General features: G+C 34.3%; 1 long non-coding RNA gene across 1 annotated transcript; it reads right to left on the reverse strand.

Annotated features, from left to right (window-relative positions):
• Nucleotides 1-824: 824 nt before the first annotated feature.
• On the reverse strand, nucleotides 825-10,304 carry LOC149792367 (uncharacterized). Its single transcript, XR_016423554.1, has 2 exons — nucleotides 9,982-10,304; nucleotides 825-3,573 (listed from the first exon to the last, which is right to left on the reverse strand). It is a non-coding gene; the product is annotated as an uncharacterized LOC149792367 (long non-coding RNA).
• Between the last annotated feature and the right edge of the window lie 3,370 nt (nucleotides 10,305-13,674).

Below are 13,674 nucleotides of genomic sequence, written 5' to 3' on the forward strand. Positions count from 1 at the left end.
TACGATGTTTCACTTGGCGAAATTTGGTGAAAATAGGCAGAAGTGAGTGTTGAAAGTTCTAAATTATAATATTCAATAAAGTCACTTTAATATTCTGTTTTTGCACATTTTCCAGTCACATGTTGATAAGACTGGAGAAGTACTATTCAAACTGTGTTGCTTATGATTCAACACTGTTATATAAAAACGACAAGTTCGAAAACAGAAAATACATTAAAAACAATCGACCCGCATTTCCATAGTATGAGCCATTCTTTCAAAGCTGGATAGGATGATCTTTTATACAAAATCATTCCATTTATTAGCAATGAATCTGCGTACGCCCACCTAGTCATTATTCGCATCTGACTGGTACACTTATTCAATTTTTTACTAGTTTTTGAAGGATCATGGGCGTGGATTCTATTGATAGCGATGTAATGTCTGGCCGTCGGGCGAAACCAGGGGGGGAAATGAGTCAGTGGCGGTATAGGGGTTGGAGTTAGGTAACGAATTATTGATCTAGCATACTATTTTTGAAAAGCTATGAAGAAACAAAAAAGTATGCTGTCATTCGTTGAAAGAACACATCGGCAGGTTCAAAAGTATTGGTGCTGAATTGAAAATATATATTAGGACCATGACCGTAAATGACCATGGTGAGAAATCCGGACTGTAATTTGCTGCTGAAAATGTACATAATTATGCAGTAGTGCAATTTAGCTTCATGTATACAAAAGATCAAACAGATATAACATTAGAGGCTCATCTTGAAATGCATCAATAGATTTTATAGATTTTAACTGCACTTGCAGAGTAGTAAGATATAATGATGTCATGCAAGATTAAAGTAAACGGTTTTAATAACGTCTTCAATAATATAAAATTCCAGTCAAGAGCTGATTATAAATCGAAATGAAACAATTAATGAGCTGTCTTCACTCAAATCATTATTTTCAACCTGATACAATGGTTAATTGTATTCTGGACATAATAAAATCAGTGAACAAGCATAGGTTCTTCTTTTGTCCACATCATTGGATTTTAAAGCTGTTTATGTTTGTGTGTCAATATACTTATGTGTGCATACATTTATTATCATCTATTACCAAAGTAAGAACATGTGACAAATTGGTGTTTATTTAAAAAATTGTGATATTGTTACTACAGCAATTGTATTATTATTATTATTATTATTATTTGAAGATGAACAATTCCATAATGAGATTCTCAGATATGTGTAACATGCATACAACTTCACATAGTATATATCTTCTCTGGGGCAACAGAGCATTTGGCCCTAATGTGAAATTACTGCTCATCTTGAAAGTCAAACAGACTTTTCTAAAAATCCTAGTAAAACAAGCTCGGTTACGAATACAAAATGAACCGCCTTTGACATAAGCTCACTTTCAAATCGATGGTTAACAGATAGCCTATGGTATAATTACTGATGAAGCTATTAGCTGTTTTATTGATAGAATAATTCACATAATCCTTCCCCTTCTCAAATAGACGGAAATCCCAGCCCCCAAGACACAACCAAGAATTTTTCACTGACACTACTGGATTTGTAATGAAACTTTAAAAATGTATAGCTACTTTTAATCAACCTGAGAAAAAAATTAATTATCCAAAAATTATTGAGAAGTTATCTACATTATCTGCGCTCGAAGCCAAGTCGGAGGCAGACGAATTTCAGTCAACGTTTAAGAATCCGCATGCCTCTTTCACACTGAACATCATCATATTTGCGTTGTCGAGTATCACTTTAACAACATGCGCCTAACTAAAATCGCACCTGTTTGTGATGACGTCCGCATGAATATATTCGTTCAGGAATTTTATAAGTGATACATGACCACGTGTACACGACAAGATCATTCAATGACGCATCAAAATCATCGATGCCTGGTATTTTATCGATGTCTGCATTAAACTAGTATTCACTGGATTCGCTTGATCTGCTCACGAATTGGGATTATTATTGTTTTCGGTAAGTGAACTAGCAAAGCCTTTAAAATTGTGAGTACATCGGAACAGGACTGGTCGTTTGAGGATTGGTCTCGGCCATTGTAAGTAAGTCAGCACATGATAAGAATCAAGAACTGAGTCTTTCCTGTCCCAAACGGACCAATAATAATCGCTCACAGAATTTGGAAACGCCAGGTTATATTTCCATGGCTATGTCACCGAGAGAGCTGTGTCATCTAATTTGATTATTCTGATTAGACTAATTGATTACAATCGGACACAGAACACAATTAATTTTACTATATGTTCTCTACAGTTGTTTCTTAGTACTGACCTTTCCACTGTGTGACAATCAATGCAAATCATATGTTAATCTAAAATACCTTCAAAGATGACTTCATGGTGAAGTTATTGTCAAAGGTTGACCTGCTCTTTTTTGAGATGCTGGACTGTCAACATAGCAGCATGTAAACAACACAGATTTCACTTCCGGATCATCACCAAGGCCTTATTACTCAATGTGCACTGTCGCCGAAGTACACACAGACAACAACACCCTGAGCTCATATTATCAAGAACAAACGTTTCCTTTAAATCCCTACCAAAAATGCATAAATAAAACTCTTCTATCACCACCAAAATGAGAGGAAAAAATGTTCTAAAAATAGACTAGAACTATGTTCATGGGTACTGAACTGGAAGTATTAATCGTAACCCGATTCCTGACAGGCTCCATGTTTTACGCCAATTTTATTCAAACTTTTATATTTGCATGCTATACCTATTTCAACTTTATAAATGAAGTCTTTTTGAATTTCCTTGCAAACAAAACATGTGACACCTGTCAGAATGTATGTAGTACTGGTGTTCCACAGGCTTCAAGTTCTGGTCCAAGTGCTCTTGAGAAACCAAAACTAAATTTGCTATATCTTCCTTAATTATAGGAATTTTTTAATGCAGTAAAAACCTAATTGTAATACAAGATAAGCACTGTCTGAAAATATGTTTGAAAATTACAAATATTGATAAATTAAATTTTAATGGCAAATTAAATAAACATTTAAATTTTAAAAACTAAATTTTATCGAAAACTTAAATTTTCATACAAGTTTTAAAACACAGTTTGACAAATTTAAGACAGAAGAGTTGACTAATGAATGGCATTTAAAACAAATGGTAGAATGGGTCTGTACAACTAATAATATTTTTCCCAGGGGTAGTGAAGCAACATAGCTCATAGTGATTTTGGTAGCAAACCGCAAAATGCCTGTCCAGAGGCATATAGGTGTACACACTAAAGAAACAATGAAAGGTGCTATGTTCCACATTTACTATGTCAGGTACTTAGGCAGTTGATTCCATAACTAACAGCACATTCAGATTTAAAGTTCTGATGGGACCACTACCATGTTTTATAGCAAAAATGCATTCCATTTCAATGTCGATTACTACAAAAGGTGACAATGGGATAGGAAAATAGTTTCTAGGGAGGCTCTGCCTTACTGAAAAATGGCAGTAATCTCTTTCATGACGACCTAAGCCATGGCTATGAAGTGCTATATATCAGTGTGGTGACATGAACTAATCTTGTAAGGCCTTGTTCCAGATACCAGGCTAGACCTGAAAAGATACAATATGTTTCACTTAATTCTAGAAAACAGTAAGATCTATGTCAATGAAGCTAAAATGTGTTAGATATGGTGATTTCAAAATAACATTAAGGTTGAAGGCATGGGGGAAAATATTAAACTTGACAGATGACACTCAGGAATGTGAAGCAATGGCCATGTATTAAAGTGTTAAATTCATCCTAAAAATATATGAGGTTTCTAAAAGCATATTTAGCCATTTACAAGTTAAATAACTAATCAGGTAGACTATGTATCATAAAGTTTAAGGCAATGTTGGGGCAGTGAGGTTTAATCATTGGTGCAAACATCAGTACATACCAGTATACAGGAAAGTCAAGTGACAATGTACTAAATTAGAATATATTACTATAAGCAATCTTATTCATGAGGGAAATAACAATTCTGGATATTGCAAGTGAATACAGCCAAATGTGGTCACAAAAATCAACTATAGGTACCAATAAATCCTATATCATCATCTAAATATGAAATTCTGATCCCCAAAACTTGTAAACAATTTGCATATGTGGGACATATACAATGTACTTGTTAAGATCAATGTGCAAATATAATTCAAATGATCTGTTTGAACATTTATAGTGTATTTTTAAGAGAGTGTTGGTTACCAATTATTAAGCTCATTGATTCAATGGAATCAAATATCAGCTGATGCCACAATACCACACTCTGTCAAAGTAATAAATTGAAATATGTTACCATACATAGGCATATTCATGATGAAAATAACATTTTGGCATATTTTCAGTGCACAAAGCCAGAAATGTGCCTTACAGATTCACTATACGTACAATGTCAGCCTATATGATGTACTTAATGTGAACTTTTGATCCCAAACATTCTAAAATGGATGGATATTTGTTCATGTGGGATATATAACCATGTTAAGATCAGTTGTAAAAAGTTAAATTCAAATAATCTGTTTGAATATTTTTTATGTAATCTTTGGAGTGTCAGTTAACAAATATTATTAGTAATTAATAATGCATAAAGCAAGACGGATCATTATAATTCCCATAACATCTAATAGGCCACAATGCGACACTACACCAATCAGTATCTTAACAAAACTGAACAATAAAATGAAATGCATTTTGTATTCAACTTACATCATTTTGCTGTTTTCTTACATCCAAGGGTAAATATACCTGGGGAAAGCATATTTTATCCCTTTGACCTGTATTTCATTCTCAGACAGTTTAAAATGATTTAGTAGAGAATCTGAGTAGGTTCAAGTATAAAGTTTTCATCACTGTCCTCTCACTAAATACCTTATAACTATGTTTATAAACAATTACTGAAGGCTATACAAGCAGATATGTGTTATTCAGGAAGTGACCCCATCATAAATACGTAAATTAACTGCTTGGACCCCTAATAAATAGAATGGCCAACACAAATTATAATTTTGTCTTCGTGTATTTTAAATGAAGGTCTCATTTTGACTTATAAAGATGTTTTCTCTGACAAAATGTGATAAATATCCAACATTGGAGCTTGTATATGGTGTAGGAATATATACATGCTGATAACATTTAATATCATTCCAAAAAATATTATTAATGTGGATTTTATGGGGAACATTTTAATTTTTTTTAATTTTTTAAATTTTTTATTTAAATTCTTAAAAGAAAAATTAATTTTTTACTTTTAATTTCATTCTTATATTTTCAAAGTCAATATACATGACACATTCAAATTTCATGTGTCTATCATTAATAATAAAGATTTTATGTCATTTAAACTTTACTCCAATACTGCCCTGACAGGACATAGAACACAATTTTACTATATGTTCTCTACATTTGTTTCTCAGTACTGACCTTTCCACTGTGTGACAATCAATGTAAATCATATGTTAATCTAAAATACCTTCAAAGATGACTTCACAGTGAAGTTCCTGTCAAAGGTTGACCTGCTCTTTTTTGAGATGCTGGACTGTCAACATAGCAGAAAGTAAACAGAACACAGATTTCACTTCCGGATCATCACCAAGGCCTTATTACTCACTGTACACTGACACCAAAGTACACATAGACAACAACACCCTGAGCTCATATTATCAAGAATAAACAGTTACCTTTAAATCCCTACCAAAAATGCATAAATAAAACTCCTCTATCAACACCAAAATGAGAGAGGAAAAAAATGTTCTAAAAATAGACTAGAACTACATTCGTACTGAACTGGAAGTATTAATTGTAACCCGACTCCAATCGAGTATAAAATAACTGACATGAATTCATATTATGTGTTATGTCATACTCGAACATGAACCGAAAACGCAATACCGTTCCCGTTGATGAAAGGACGATTTACCATACACATAATAAGAGCAAATTGAGGAATAAGAGCATATTTATTCTGAGTTGTTAATTCATACGCTAGAGGAGTTATTAAGCACCATGCCAGCACACAACACTGGCTCGCTAGCTATTGAGTGTGCTGGTCTGGTAAAAGGTCCTTATGAGTTATTTTCTGTGACCAATTGTCCATTACCCAAGTCATCATTCAACTAACATACAGTCTTTTCTCAAGGAAGCCGAAATACTGTGTAACCTTTCATTCTTCGTCAACCCATTTTGTTCTAGAATGGATCATAACCCATATCATATTTCTCCTGTGTTCCTTCAACTCTGGTTTAGTTCTCTGGTTCAGTTCTATCAAATTTTCTCAAGTTTCACAACCATTTTCTAATTCCTCACTTTTCTAGAATAATAGTTCTTTTAAAAATTTCTCCTTTTTCTTGCATGTGACATAAACTAGACTTTCCCTTATTCTAATAATAATGTTTATTGCAATTGTATATAATATTCATCATGTGAAATCTCAGGTGGGTTTTCCACATATTGTTCTAAAACATCATGTATAGTTTGTTTAACAAATTGGATATAGTTTGCATTTTTCAATAAACAATCACTATACTTCCAAAAACCTTATTACTTTTTTTTTTATTACTGTTTTTGGAATTAAAACTTAATAGTCACCACAGAGTGATATGTTAGGTACCCAGGTTCAATCAAAAGATTCCTTAACATTTGCTAAAGGATGTAATGATATTAAAAAATCTAACAAAAGAACAAAATTATCTAGAGGCCGCAAATGTGCCTGGACGAATATGATATAAAATACTAGATTCACAAAGGTACAACAAAGACAGATCCACAAGTATTGATATTAAATTAATCATAGAAATACATTAAACCTAACAAGGGTAATAGCCTCATTTTTTGCTCCATACAAACTGTTCAAGCGATCATGAGATATTGTATTTAAGTAAAGAATACTTCCTGTACAATGTGAATGCCTATTGCGATATTAAATAGCTTTTCCTGGTTTGTCATTGGTAACAATGGATACGCACCCACCCTACCGTTTTATTTTCCAGAAGTAGCCATAGCGGTCTTACAGCCTATTTTAATTCTTAAGTAAATACATGAGATAAATAGCTTGTCTGAAGTTTATACATCAGATAAATAGCTTGTCTGAAAGCTATGAACATGACCTCCCCAACCCATCTTGCACACTCGATACATGTAATTAATATAACAAGTGCATGGTTAGAACAGTGTTTGCAGTATGCACTAGTATCATTGGTTTAAACATTCCGCCTTTGGAATAGGTCTGTTACTTAGGGGACGTCACTCCAATGTCCAAGCATTACCAGAGCTAGGCCTGCTTTAACGCTCATACAAAAGCAATAACTACTACGGTACATTAAAATCATCTAAGTGCAAAACCAAATAAATCTGCTTATAAAATGCATATTCACAAGAATATTTCAATAAGAAATTACATTATTTAATAAGGAAATCAAATCATTACAATTTTAGCCAATTTGCTATTTTGAAAGTAAGGTGGTGGGGTGGAATGGGACACTTGTCAAAGTGGCTGAGCTGACTGCGTTGACAATGATGCTGAGACATTTGTTTATTTTATTTAGTGTACATTCGTGTTAGTAATTTAATTAGAGCTATAATATGTTCACCAACAAACATTCTTATTACATGAACTTTATAATTACTATCGCTCACATCTCACCAATATATTATCACGGAATTAAAATGTGTACAAAATAATCAGTCCACTATACAAAATTGTGTTTATTTAATTAAAAGCATGTCTGTCCACGGTGTTCAATGAGATTTGCTTTATTTAATGCAAGAAATAGAATTGAAGTTGTTTACTTACAATTTAAAAAGAAAAAAGAAAATATCAATATAAAGTTTCATCGTGAAAACATAAATGTCAATATGACATTGCAACTCTTGATAACGGTCGCTCCTACGAAGAAGTCTCCTTACCACCACCACCACCCACATTACACATCTGATTGGAACACTGAAGAATATATCAGATAAAACTAAACCATATTTATCGAATTGTCAATGATACAGCCCCTTCATATATGCATCAGCAATTTAATTTTATTAGAAGAAATCATTTAAGTGTTACATGCTTTTGAACTGAAAGATTAACTTAAATATCTCTACTGTCAAAGGTTCTGGTTCAAAGTGCATCACTTATACTGCATGATTTACCAACTGATCTATATTTGTTACTAAAAGGTTCCTAAGCAGTACAAAGCCATTTATCCATATATGTGACTATTTTAAAAACTGACGTGTCTCTATACCACTGATATTTATGCTCTGTATTTTTATGTGTTAAACTCTCTACAGCAAATCTGCTAATATATCTTATTTTTATACTAATTTGAAATTGCTTCAATGATTATATACATTGCCTTACTAGTATCGACTTGCTTGCTCAAACTGAATGTACACAGCAGAGAGTTGCTTCATAAGAATCAAATGCATTGAGAATCGAATCAAGTGAACTAAATTCCAAATGGAGGTAACCATATATAATTCAATGGAACTGGCTGAGGGAAAGTGTAGCAAACAATTTTACATAATCAAATAGGTGTAATACCTGGGGAGCATTCTGTTAGGCATTATGCACTGTTAGTACAGACAAAAATGAGGTACAATGGATGTTTAAAAACATATAAACAACTTCCATGTTAAATTAAACACACACACACACACACATGTATGTATATATATATATATATATATATATATATATATATATATATATATATATATATATATATATATATATACATACATACATATATATAGGTTACCCTCATCTATGTTTACATATTGGATTAGTTGGTAAGGTCTTCTGTGAGTAATGACATGGCTTACAATGAGCTATCTTTCTCATCTTTTAACTTCTACCATCCAGTGCCATTCACTGGTAGCCGGACTGACAGAGTAGCATTAGCCTAAAGCCTAATGTTAATCTTACCAAACACAGACCGGCTATGAACAGAAGAAAGTTTTAGAAAGATACGTCTACTCATGTTACTGATTGTTCTTCCAATAAATAGTACAATTGAGAACACGTTTTGCAAGAGAGTACTAATAACATTTCCCTACTTCAGAAAACTTTTTCACAATCAGACATTTATGCGTAACACTCGATATACTGTTAATGAAACAGTACGCTAATCAGATTTTTTGCAAATGAGAGAACCAACAAGAACATGTGCATGCAATAAATTAATTCATGTTAGAAGCAAAATAAGGATATGTTATGTTTATATAAATACATTTTAATGAGATTGGAAACATGAATTATCCCATCAAAGAAAATTCAGCATTAGCAACAATATATATGAAACGGTACCACACGAAATGGACACCGACATTCTGAATAGGCAGAGAAAATAATGAAGCACATGATCGACATTACATTCCTTCTGTTTTATGTCCACACATTCAAACGGTTCGTTACTAATAAATCTCGCTGCTAATAAATATTCATATGCATTGCATATTGAAGTTCCATGCACGAGTTTGAAATTGGCACATATGTACTATTGTCAAAGAAGCAGGGTCTTATATTTGCATGTTCTAAACGTTCAAACAAGTGAACATCAGTGTTCACACTCTGACGTACATGAAATCTAGATATTTCTTTAAATCACCCTTCTATTAGCACTTTTGACTTATCTCAAATACCTGAAAGACGCCCTTTGTTACACACATCTGAATGGCAACTCACCCTGCCTGAAACTTCCACCTAAGACTGACCACTATCCCATACTAGTCTCTGGCTATCACACATGCATTCTCAGTAAACTAGAATTGTCACATTGTGGAAAAATGAAATGAGTTTACAGGTTTGAGATATCAGTAGAGAACTTGTTTATATACATTCAATAAAATAGAGTTGTTACATAAAAATATGAGAAAAAGCATGGCAACATTTTGTTCTCCATCAACAATAAAACTTGTGAATGTCTAAACTATACATTATCTTATACAATGAATCATATATATGTAATATTTTTTATTATACGTACCATTAATGGTTGCAATGCATCTGTAACTGTTGCTACTATTTCTGACAGCGTGACACCTGCGGGAACGATGAACCAGTCATTACGACTGTCCATATTTTTTAAACGATGAGCCTGAATTGCTGCATTCTGGGCCCGGTCCTCACCATCTCCCATGTCACGAACAACAAATGAAGCCAGCAATCTAAGATTTGGTATGTCATACTGTCTTTGTAATTCGTGTAATCGGACTTGTGGGGCTCGCTTAGTACAACCAATTTTTATGATATTTGGTGGAAGTCGCATAATATAAACATTTCCTCTGACATGCTGTCCTCCTCTCCCTCTGCCAAAATAATTTCCCATCTGTTTGTAAAAAAGAACATTTTAATGCTGATTATTGTGTCTCTTGCCTCAATTACTCAATACCTGCTACATATACCAATACCGAACCTGTCTCAAAAGACCATTCCTTCTATAAGCAACAATGGTCTCTAAAGACAGGTGATTTCTCATGACAGATCATAACATTATCTAATCAATAAAAGTGTTCATGGATAACCTTGCCTCTCAAGACAGATGGTGTTTTCAGACATCTGGTAAGGAACACAGCAACAAGCTGGCCACCTTGTTTTTTATTGTCCGCAGTTGTGTCAGGGTGCTAAAAAGAAATGTTATTTGAAAGCTTATTAATGCCCCATCATTGTTTCTTCCAGTATAGGGATGGGTTCAGATATAGTACAACTTAAAAACAATATTTATTAGACACCAATTTCAGGTTGGTCTTGTTGTAATGCTCTTAACTATGTGGAAATGCTTGAAACTCAAAATGATGTCTCCATCTCTGTAATATTTCCTCAGGGTGTACTAATGTGTTATCATCCAGGACGAGGAACTCTGAACATGATGGGAGGTATTCTGCCTGTTTATGAGTCTGTAGATTAAATGTTGATAAAAATTCAGTGGCTACCACCGTTTCGATATAGAGCTGGGCTAAAGCCTTCTAGAAGTTCTAGAACTCTTTTCTTGGTTCACACTTGCTATTCTGCAGCTAATATACAGAGGGTCAGCTTTATCCTGGGTTGGGCCTCTCATTAACCATTCTTTGTGCACTTGTTTTGACCTTTAGCAGGCAGCCAATATCTTTTCATGCCATGTACTTCTGCCTTTAAATTTGTTTTAGCATCCATGACCCAGAATTCCAGCTGATGTCGCTTCCTTCAGGACACTTTCCAGATGAAGTACATATAGTGCAATTTGGAATGGGCTATTGCTGCCTTGATAGTTTTATTTAAGGTTTATTGAAGGTGTGTTCTATATATATATATATGCAGTCGCACTGTTTCCATGTGGGATTGTTTGGCCTGCTTCCATGATCTTTGCTTGCTTCCTGTTGGTTGTTGATGTTACACCTAATGGATGATTTCAGCAGTGTATGATCAGATGTTTTGATTAAATTATTGTAATGTATTAAACTAAGGAATACAAAAAAGTGAAAACCAACACAATTTGTAAAATGCAACAATTTGCCTGGAATACAAAGTAAAAAATTAAAAATAACTAATAGTATGGTGAATGAAATCCTAAACAGTTCTAAATGTTCTATAGTATTCCAAATGAGTTCTACTGATGTTCCGAATGAGTGTGTGTGTGTGTGTGGTTTGGATTTGTAACATAGTTTTAAAATAATTTCAGTCATATCGCTATGGTGCCTGTATGTGTAGTGCATAATGACATCTAGCATTGGGGCATCATGCCCCACCCAGTCACATTATCTTGACACCAGGCCGATCAGTCCTAACACTAACCTCATGATGCCCCACCCAGTCACATTATCTTGACACCAGGTCGATCAGTCCCAACACTAACCTCTTAAAGATGAGCGCCTAGCCAGGCAGCTGTTAGTACCATTATTTAATATGTCTTTGGTATGACTTGGCTGGGGTTCGAACCCGTGACCTCCCGTATTTGAATGAAGTCCAATACATATGGTGTGGATGTGCTAATAATCTTGATGTATCAAAATGATATAACCCAAAAGTCTTTAAATGATTTCACGGTAATTCCAATGTAGTTACTTAGTCCTCAAGTTTATGAGCAACTTGTAATTCCAATGAGTATTTGAAACAAGCGAATCCTCTCAAAAAATAATTGAACACACCTGAAAGAATTGATTCTTCTTCAGATATTAATCTAGGAATAAATAATTCTAAGCTAAACATCCTTTATTAAAAAACTAAGGTTCAATTTTAGAAGCAGAATAAAGTTGAATAGCCATTTTGAAATCACTCTAACTTCCCCACAAAGTCATGCCCTCTAACAGCCAACCAGACAGAAATTATATCACCTGGTTTTCCTAGGAGAAAAATGATTATCGCAACTCAAATTCGTAAACAATATTTCTTCTACACTTTCCATGTTTCTAGCTGCATTTTTTAAATATAAATTCATAATTATAAAATGTATACAAGTACAAGGTTCTATGCAAAGAAATATGGCACTACATTATACTAGTATTGTACATCTCTTTTAACCTAACCCCCAAACACAGCACTGACTTTATGGTCTTAAACTAAGTATCACAATATAGTGAAAACCAACAAGTTTTTCATAAAATTCAACATATAATTTATTTCCCTAGAATACAACTGTGATGTGATTTTGATTTTTAACATAGCTTTAACAATTTTTCAGTCATATCACTACGATGTCTGCAATGTGGCAGTTTTATAGTGATGTCTAGCACCGGGGCATCATGCCGCAGACATGTAGCATGATGTCCCACCCAGTCACATTATCCTGACACCAGGCTGACCAGTCCTAACACTAACCTCTTAATGCTGAACGCCAAGCGAGGCAGCTGTTAGTACCATTTTTTAAGTCTCTGGTATGACTCGGCCGGGGATCGAACCCACGACCTCCCGCATCCGAGGCGGACGCTCTAACCACTAGGCATCGAAGCGGTCCCTAGAATACAAAGTGAAAGTTTAACAGGAACTTACACTACTGTCAATTATATCCCAACAAATTCGAACGTAAGTCCAATGGGTATCAAGTATTAAAATGAATTCCAGTAGTACAGTAGTCCCCCTCTTGAACGGACCCTTAAAATGTGCTATGTCTTACATGTAGGACTAAACGGACCCCTGACCAGCGGCCACCCGCTCCTTACGGCCAGAATCCGTTGGCACCGACGAGTTTGTGTTCAAAAGTACCTCTCGCGAAAGGCCACCCGGCTAACGCGACCAGCGGCCCCTCACAAGCGGCCGCATTTTATTTAAATATGTATCCAGAACCAGTATTGTATTCATAACGTGTGTTAAGCAATCCGATTTCTGTTTCCCGATGTCAGGTTTTCGTTACTGAAAGAAGTGTTGAGTAAAGTACATTTACCACTAAGGTTAGTATTATATCATTTACGCCTCACGAGAAGCCAAATTTATTCCATAAAAACCGAGAAAGACTAAAATTTTAATCAATACAAAAGGGTACGTACATGTAATCCAATTAGCCTTACTACTGTGTTATCATAAGATGTCCGGTTTAGTCACTCTGATAATTGTTAAGAAAACATATCGTTTTTGGCTTCTCTCACCTAGTTTCAAGAAATGTATTAAAACAATAGGGTACCAGACCGGTATGACTAAAATGCGAAAAGTTACGAAAAGTGCGAAAAGTTACGAAAAGTGCGAAAAAAGTCCGAAAAGGTACGAAAAG

Source organism: Sinohyriopsis cumingii, chromosome 9 (assembly GCF_028554795.1).
Source record: "Sinohyriopsis cumingii isolate HCF-2022 chromosome 9, ASM2855479v2, whole genome shotgun sequence".
NCBI lineage: Eukaryota > Metazoa > Mollusca > Bivalvia > Unionida > Unionidae > Sinohyriopsis > Sinohyriopsis cumingii.